Genomic DNA, 8,295 nt, shown 5'->3' on the forward strand with positions numbered 1-8,295 from the left:
CTACACAGGTATGAGGAAAACATTTCTGTATGTGAGACATAACCTTCTTGGAATTGATACCCTTGGAGCTTCCAAAGAATGTGGTGAATGTGTGTGCACATGAGTGGGCATGCTGGGACTATGTTTACAATGTTCATGACACCTTCTGTGAATAATGAGACCCATGCTTGACTGTTTCTGGCATTAGGATAAACGTAAAATACACCCCCAATATTGGAGCACCACCTGGCCAGATTGGATCCAGCTGAATTACCTCCATTACAGTGGAGATGGTATTAAAATGGTAAATGTGATCTCATGCTGAGAAATAATTTCTGGGGATATTGCTATTGAAAGAAATGTTCAACTGCTCAGGTGAGGTTTTTTTTAAGTACAGTTAATCAACCCCCTAACTGATCATGTGTAAACATGTAGATTTTTTTTTCAGTATATATAACACTTCTTAGCTTAAAGTAGGCTCACTGATCTAGCAGTCCAAATACCCGATGCCACAGAGAGCCCAACAGGAAAGAAAATAAAGACCTGCAAAGCAGCCTAGAGAGCCTGCCTTGCCCCTCACATTGCTGCTGGAAGAGAGCCCAGACCCCTACTCACACTGCTGTCCTTGCATTTATCATCTCATAGCAGAGGTTCAGCCCTGCCGCATGTCCAGACCCCCAGACCTGCTACATCAGAACCTCCGCAGTGGGCCCAGACGTCAGCATTTGTGTAAAACCTTCTAAGTGATTCTATGCAGCCAGGCTTGGGAATCCTTGACAGATGCTTCCTGAGACTCTGCATTTCTCCAAGCTGATGATGCTGCTGCTGGTCCCTGGGCCACACATGAAGTGGCAAGACTTTAGACAGAACAATTTTTACTTGAAATAAAAAATTTAGGACACAAGTAGTTCACAAGTAATTCTTATTATAGAAGACTAAAACTAACAGAAATGCATTGAGTGAACCATGAGAGAAAGTTTACCTCCTTCCCTTGGCCAGTGTCCCCTCCACACCCCGATCCTCCCCAGAGGGAGACACAGCTAACATACGTTGCTTCAGGTAGAGATACAGTTTCTTTTTAGGTACATTGAATTATGTTTTTTCCCCAACTTTTTTTTTTTGCACGGAATCAGTATACATAGATGGCTTTCATTTTTAGTGACTGTATAGTATGAATATACCATAATTTACCTATCTATTCTACTTCTGATGGGTGTTTCTATCATTTTCTGTTTTCTCCCATTCTAGTGATGAATGTCCTAGTACAGCTGTCTTTGAGCACATGTGTAAATATTTCTGTAAGACTAGTTTCTAAAAGCAAATTCTGGGTCAAAGAATGTATGTATACTTCTAAAGCATTGCTAGAAATGGACGAATTGCTCTCTAAAAGAGCTTTACAGTTTGTACAGATGAGAAAATGAACAAATCATAGAAGAGTTCAATACATATTAAATGTAAAAGGTCAACACACGTTAAAATGTGTTTATCAAGAAAATGAAAATTAAAACAGCAATTACATATACACTCATGTTGTATTACATGTAATAAGTGTTATATATATACATGTGTGTGTGTGTGTGTGTGTGTGTGTGTGTGTGTACACACATAAGATTGGCAAACAAAGAAAAATATGTACTCCCATCTTGGATAACTGGTCATAACTGGAATGAGCTCAGGTCTCACATCCCTCAGCAGATTTAGAAGTGGCCACTGGGAGGCCAGGGCAGATGTGCTGACTGAGAACAGGAAGCAGAGAGAACTTGGATGAATAAACAAAGAGAACAAAATTAGAAGTAAAGAATCCAACAGCCTAATGATCCAGGCTCTACAGTGGGGAGCAAAGCTCCCCCATACACCAGTAGCCTGGGGTCATCCCTACATCACAGCACACAAATCACTTGAACTCTGCAGCGATAACCTTAAAGCGTCAGGAAAAATTCTGGACCCTTATTTTTAAGAGGGCAGGGAAGTGTGTAAAGCAGTTTTCAAAGATTCCTGGTTGTTAAAATTTTAACAGGATAGTTACAATGAAAAGGGCTTTACGCTTTTCCTCACGACCCTTCTGTGAGGTTGTTATTATCCTCATTACAGATGTGGAAACTGAGGCACGTGATACCCCAGGTTTCTCTGTCAGTAGGAGATGGAGCCTGCATCCAGCCTAAAGGTCCAACTCAATGAAAAACTTGGCATACAGAGGGCACTTAACTGGAACACGTATTTATGTAGAATAGCTTGTTCTCTGGGAGGGTTATCAAAGTATTACTACTCAGGATTTGCTTAAAGCAGACAGCTCTCTTTGAAACCATCAGGCTCACCCACTCTAAAACGCCACCATGTTAGGAAAAATAAATGTTTTTTAAAAGATGCATAGACATCTTCCCCACCCCTCAAAATGGAGGTGTCAGGAGATAGGACCAGAGCTTTTCTGCACAGGGTGTAAAAATTTAAAAAACAAGAATCCTCCTGGACTCACTGGCTCAGGAGCACTGGCTTTAAACTTGAGCTGTGCTACCTTTTAAGGCCAAGCTCATAGGTCATCTTTTTGTGGAGCCTGGGCCACTCTGCCATAAGTGACCCTTCCCTCCCTGTGGTCTCCAGCTGAACTACCCCACTGCAGTGGAGATGGTGTTAAAATGGTAAGTATGACCTCATGCTGAGAAATAATGTCCTGGGGATATTGCTATTGAAAGAAATGTCAAACTGCTCAGATACCACCACCAGTGGTGTTGGGACACCTGAACATCTGCCAGAGTTCTCAGACTATGAACTTGTCAAACTCATTTTTGCATCTCCTGCCATGGTCAGAACAGGACACAGCACTGGTCCTTTGTGGACTGACCACACGAGAGCCACATTCAGACTCTAAAGCAAGGCCTGTCCTTGTCAAAAGGGATGGCTTCTCCTGGATGCCTGTGGAGACAACCCAGCCAGAGGTCACCCCATGATCTCAACGAGAATGACAGGAGCAAGAGACACACACTTACACACTCAGAGACACATGACACACACCAGGGAGAGACTCAGAAAGGCAGAGGCAGGTACGGAGGAAGGATCTTGTTCAGATGGCAGGTGCATTTCCTCTGTGGACAGAGTGACTTTAACCTCAGGCCACCAAGGCCCCCAGGAAGCTCATGGATAGGCCAAATGTCCTCATAGAGCAGACATGAGAGCAACTACTCAGACACAGTGAGGAGTATAGGCTCAGGGTTGGACCTTTAGGCTGGATGCAGGCTCCATCTCCTACTGACAGAGAAACCTGGGGTATCACGTGCCTCAGTTTCCACATCTGTAATGAGGATAATAATAACCTCGCAGAGGGGCCATGAGGAAAAGCATAAAGCCCTTATACCCAAGTCTATTGTTAGTTACTATAACTGATTCTCTGTGGGGCCTGAAGACTTTCACCAGCCCCAGACTTATCAAGGTGACGCCAGGGACAGCAGGCAGAGAGGTGGGGAGCTCGGGGCTTGAGTCCCAGCTGACTCGGTGTGCATTTGCAGTATGGCCTCGCTGAATCTCAGCAGCCCTCAGCTTTCTCATCTGTAATAATAATAGTACTGGACCATTGAAATAGTACTTTTAAATATTATCTCTTAGAATTGCTAGGAGCATTTACTAGCACAACCACAACCCTTTGGGACACTAGTCGCAATACCCACGCCGTGGGAATGTGGGTTTTTTGGTGGGCCCTGAGACAATTTTTATTGAGAAGTTTATTTGGAAAATTACTTAAAACAAAATTTTTTTTACTTTTGAAACTTACAAATTTTAAAAACCTCATTCTTCCTCAAGCTTCCAAGTTTACTTTACAAATCTTATTTTTCTTTTTGTAACTATGGCAAATTTTGAAAATAACTCTTTAAAGTCTTTTTAGATACAATATAATTTAATTCTCTGAAATATTTTAAACTACATTTATAAATTTAAAATGTTTGATTTCCTTTTTAAGTATCTCAGTTATCTGACAAACCTTCTAAGTACTTAAATATATGTTATAAATCTAATAAACTAAACTTGTAATATGTTGAATCTCAAGTTCTCTTAAATATCCTAATACTATTTATAAGTTTAGTAAGATTTTAATCTAAAATCACTTGTTTAACTTAATAATTCAATTTTACATTTTAAGTTAGAATCATACAGTTCCCCTGTTAGACAGTAGTATGCCACATTCTCATAAGCATTTCAAATCCTTAAGATATCAAATAGATAATGATTACCTATAAGTGCCTCAAAAAACACTAATACAAGATTTTTATTTTCTTTATCATGTCTGTACTTCTGAAACTCCCTGAGATTATTCATTCATTCAAAAAATATTTATCAATATCTGCAAAGTGCCAGGCATTCACTATTCAAGGCACTGACAAAGGCAGTGATTAAGATGGAGAAAATCCTTGCCATCATGAAACTTATTCCAATGGGGGATGCACATGCAATACATACATACATAATACATTATCAACTAGAGTTATACGTTACAGAAAAAAGAAAGCAGGGCAGGAAGGGAAGAGATTTGTGCAAAGTGGGGAGCAGGGAAGCTCTATGAGTAGATGACATTGAGCAGAGACCAGAATGAAGCAAGAAGCAAGCCATGTGGACATCCGAGGGAAGTGTGAGTGCAAAGGTCCTGAGTTGAGGGTGTGCTTCGGCCTTCTCGTTTAGAGCAAAGAAGCCCATGTGGCTGGAACTGAGTGAGGGTGAAAGTCGTGGAAAGGGAGATCAGGGAGACAGTCCCGTGAAGGTAAGACACATGGGGCTTTATAGGGCTTGGGGTTTTAACTCTACCTTGACCCTGAACATTCTGTGAGGATTTATCTTGAGACCTTCTCTGGAAAGTCATTCTAGTGATCCTTATTAAATTGAAGATGCCTTTACCTGGGACCCAGCAATTCCATTTCTAGGTGTGTACCCTAGAGAAGCTGTCTCAGAAACACAATGGAATACCCTATGGCAGAAAACAAATTCATTCAGCAAGTTTTTATTAAGCACCAACTCCGTGCCAGGCAGTGAACGAGAGTTCATTTTTATTCTTAAAGAGGTTACATTCTAGAAGATGAAATAGACCTACATAGGTAAATCTCAAAAACATATGTTAAATGAAAAAACAAGTTGAAAGTTATTCACAGAATGATTCAATTCATGGAAACTTTTTAAACCTACCAAACAATAGTATATCATGTTCACAGATAACCTATATCTCATCGAAGTACAAAAGTATATAAAACAGGCTCAAACCACCTAGTCTAGATCCAGATTCTACCTCCTACTCACCAAGAGACCCTGGAGACCACAACTGACCTCTCTGTGCCTCAGTCTCCTCTTCTGTAAGGTGGAAGTGGAAAAGGGAAGAGGGTGGAGAGCTTTAGCAGTATCCATAATGTTTTATTTCTTTTTTTAAAAAAGGAAGTGAAATTTTAACATCTGTCTTGATGGTGATTACATGAATGTTGATATATTTTTAGTATGTTTGAAATGTTTTATAATTTAAAATTTAGAGATTAAAAGATCATAAAACAAAAACAAACACTTCTACACACATTTCTTCCATATGCACTCTTGCCTCCCTCCAGACCCCTTGTCACGTGGCAACCAGAGTGATCTGGCCCCTGTGTGCTCCACTCTTGCTGTCATTCAGTCACTCATTCCTTCGGGACATATATCACACCTACTCTGGGACGGCCACTATAGGTAACAGGATATAAAGGTAACCAGGACAGAGAGAGTTCCTGTTCTCAAAGAGCTGCCATTCTAGAGAAACAAACAATAAACAAGGCAATAAATCCAGATAATTATGGATTATGGATAAGTACAATAAAGAAGTAAACAGGGTGATAGGAGAGAGAACAGTGGGAAACAGGAATGGTTTGGGGAGTTGCCTTCCAGGCAAAGCCAACAGGTGGTCAGTTCTCAGATTCAGAGTTCAGATCTTGGGTCAAAGGCCCATCCCTAGCAAAGCTCTTCCTGATCTCCCAGATGGAGAGGTACCTGATTGCTGACATCCTAACAACAAATCAATGCCTCCTCCAACACTTATCATAATTATAATTAAGTTACATGTGATTGCCTGCTTGGTGTGTTTCCCTCCCTACAATGTAAGCTCCTTGAGAGCCAGAAGCTTGCCCTGTGCACACACCCTGTGCCTATCACAGCAGCTGTAGGCACTCAATATTTGTTAAAGACAGAAACCAAGAGTCAGGCTACCAGCTTCCAAATTCTATAAATCTAATTACAGCGACTCCTGAGGACAAATGCTACCCAAAGGACAAATTCTTATACCATAGATATATTTATAAAATATGCTTTTTCACTACAAAATGAGCCTCTTAATATTGAAAGTGCTAATAAGAATGTCAGAAAACCTCTAATGGTGATGGAACTTCATTGTCTGAGAGAAAACAATTATTTCAGTGATTGTATCACCATTTAAAAAAATAGCGAAAATTCATTTAAAAATCCACTGGAAAATAACAAGTGAATTTTTAAAAATTCAATGTAAACAAAGCAAACAGCATCAAGCAGGTTCAACATTCTGGGCCAATGGAGGCTACTGGTGGGTGGAAGGCAGGTGTATCCGGTAATCCTGGCATTGGATTGAGATGCCACCAGATTTTCAACCCCATCCAGCAATAGGGAAGGTGGGCTATAATCTAACAGTGAAAGTCAAGGTGTCATTGTAACCCAAATTTGTTGCCTGTCCTATTTGTTACTTTGATTGGAAGGCTCTGGCTTTGGGTTAAGGATTTTGTTTTCAATTTTATATCCTTTCCAGTCTTTCCTCTTTTGTATAACTAATTGCCCTCTTATAAGAAAAAAGTCTGGGAGCTTAGCCTAGCAGTGAATTCAATTTCCTGGGATTTCACAGATTTGTTTGGTGGGAAGTGTAGGAATTCACTTTGGCTCATCTTTGCTCTTTCACAAGAACCTGTGGTTTCCCCAACACTCCCTGGATAGTGTGGTCCTAGAGGGTGCTGTATGGCGTTTGGAGGTGCTGTGTGGCCTTGGGGGAGGGCTAGAGTTCTTAAACTCTAAGCTCTGTCTGGGCCTGAGTCCAACAAATCACAGAATGCTCAGTCTAGAGAAAAATGTCCTGATAGTGCAGTTCTGCCCCAAAGGTCATTCGCTTCTCTGGCATTCCGAGCACATCAGTGAAAGCAGAGTCCTGGGAGTACCAACAGGCCTTTTGTAGAGAAAGGTTTTTGGAGAGGAACCATGAAAAGTGAAAGAATTGTACACTGTTTTCTACATTTATTGAAAATGTTTAGTTTCTAATCACAAACATCCAGTGTATGTGGTATGAAGTGCGTGTGTGTCATAGCTGACTCTAAGGAAAATATGAATATTACCACATGGGAATGATCCCAAGGGAAAACCACAAAGAGACATTTCAAGAAAAGTTTATTATTTCAAGAAAAATGTATATTTTCTCCTTCAGAGAAATAAAGGACCTATGAATAGTGATTTTAAAAATACACAAGATGGCTCCATCAGTTTAAAAGGGAACAGAAGAGAGACAGCCAACTTCAAGGACTCTCTAAATCATGTAAAAGGAAAAAGAAAAACTATCAAGTTCTGAACCAAGAGACTTTAATAATTCCCATCATTAAAACAAACTGCTTCAGAATTTGAGTCATTTGAGGTTCCTGCCCAACTGTAATAACTTGAAAAGAATGAGGAAGCATATGTTCTCATCCCAGCTCATAGAACACAGCTGTGACTTGTTCCTGCTCCTGGGACCATGCTGGCCTGGGTGCATAACTGGAATGAGCAATCAGCAGACATCAGCTCCATGCCTACTATGTACAAGAGGAAAACTAGGAATAAAGGGGTAGGTACCATGTCCCCAAGAAGCTAAACACTCAGGTTGGAAAGATGAAGCATAGAATATACCCATGAAAAATGAATATAACAATAATATTGTCTTCTCCAATAAATTTCAATAACGAGCAGGGCTTCTTGGGGGAAAGAAAACGAAAAAGGATAAAAATAGAAAAACGGTCACCTACAATATAGATTCTGCAGCCCATATTTGTTTGACTGACTAATCAATTACTAGAAGACAAGGTCTTCTACCTGATATAATGTGAACGAAAAAGGGGCCACATACCAAACCTGACAAGCTCAGGGGAGGCCTGTATGGTGGGCCATACAAACTCAAGAGACTAAAAGTAATCACATAGGATGGTCTAAATATAAAAATTCCTAAGTAAAAGCAAGTCATGGTGGGTAGTCACGTAGGCCTTGACAAAGGTCAACCTTTAAGTGAGCCTGTCTACTGTCTTTTTGAATCTAAGATAGCATATCTTTGAAATGTCA

Source organism: Pteropus alecto, unplaced genomic scaffold, assembly GCF_000325575.1.
Source record: "Pteropus alecto unplaced genomic scaffold, ASM32557v1 scaffold68, whole genome shotgun sequence".
NCBI lineage: Eukaryota > Metazoa > Chordata > Mammalia > Chiroptera > Pteropodidae > Pteropus > Pteropus alecto.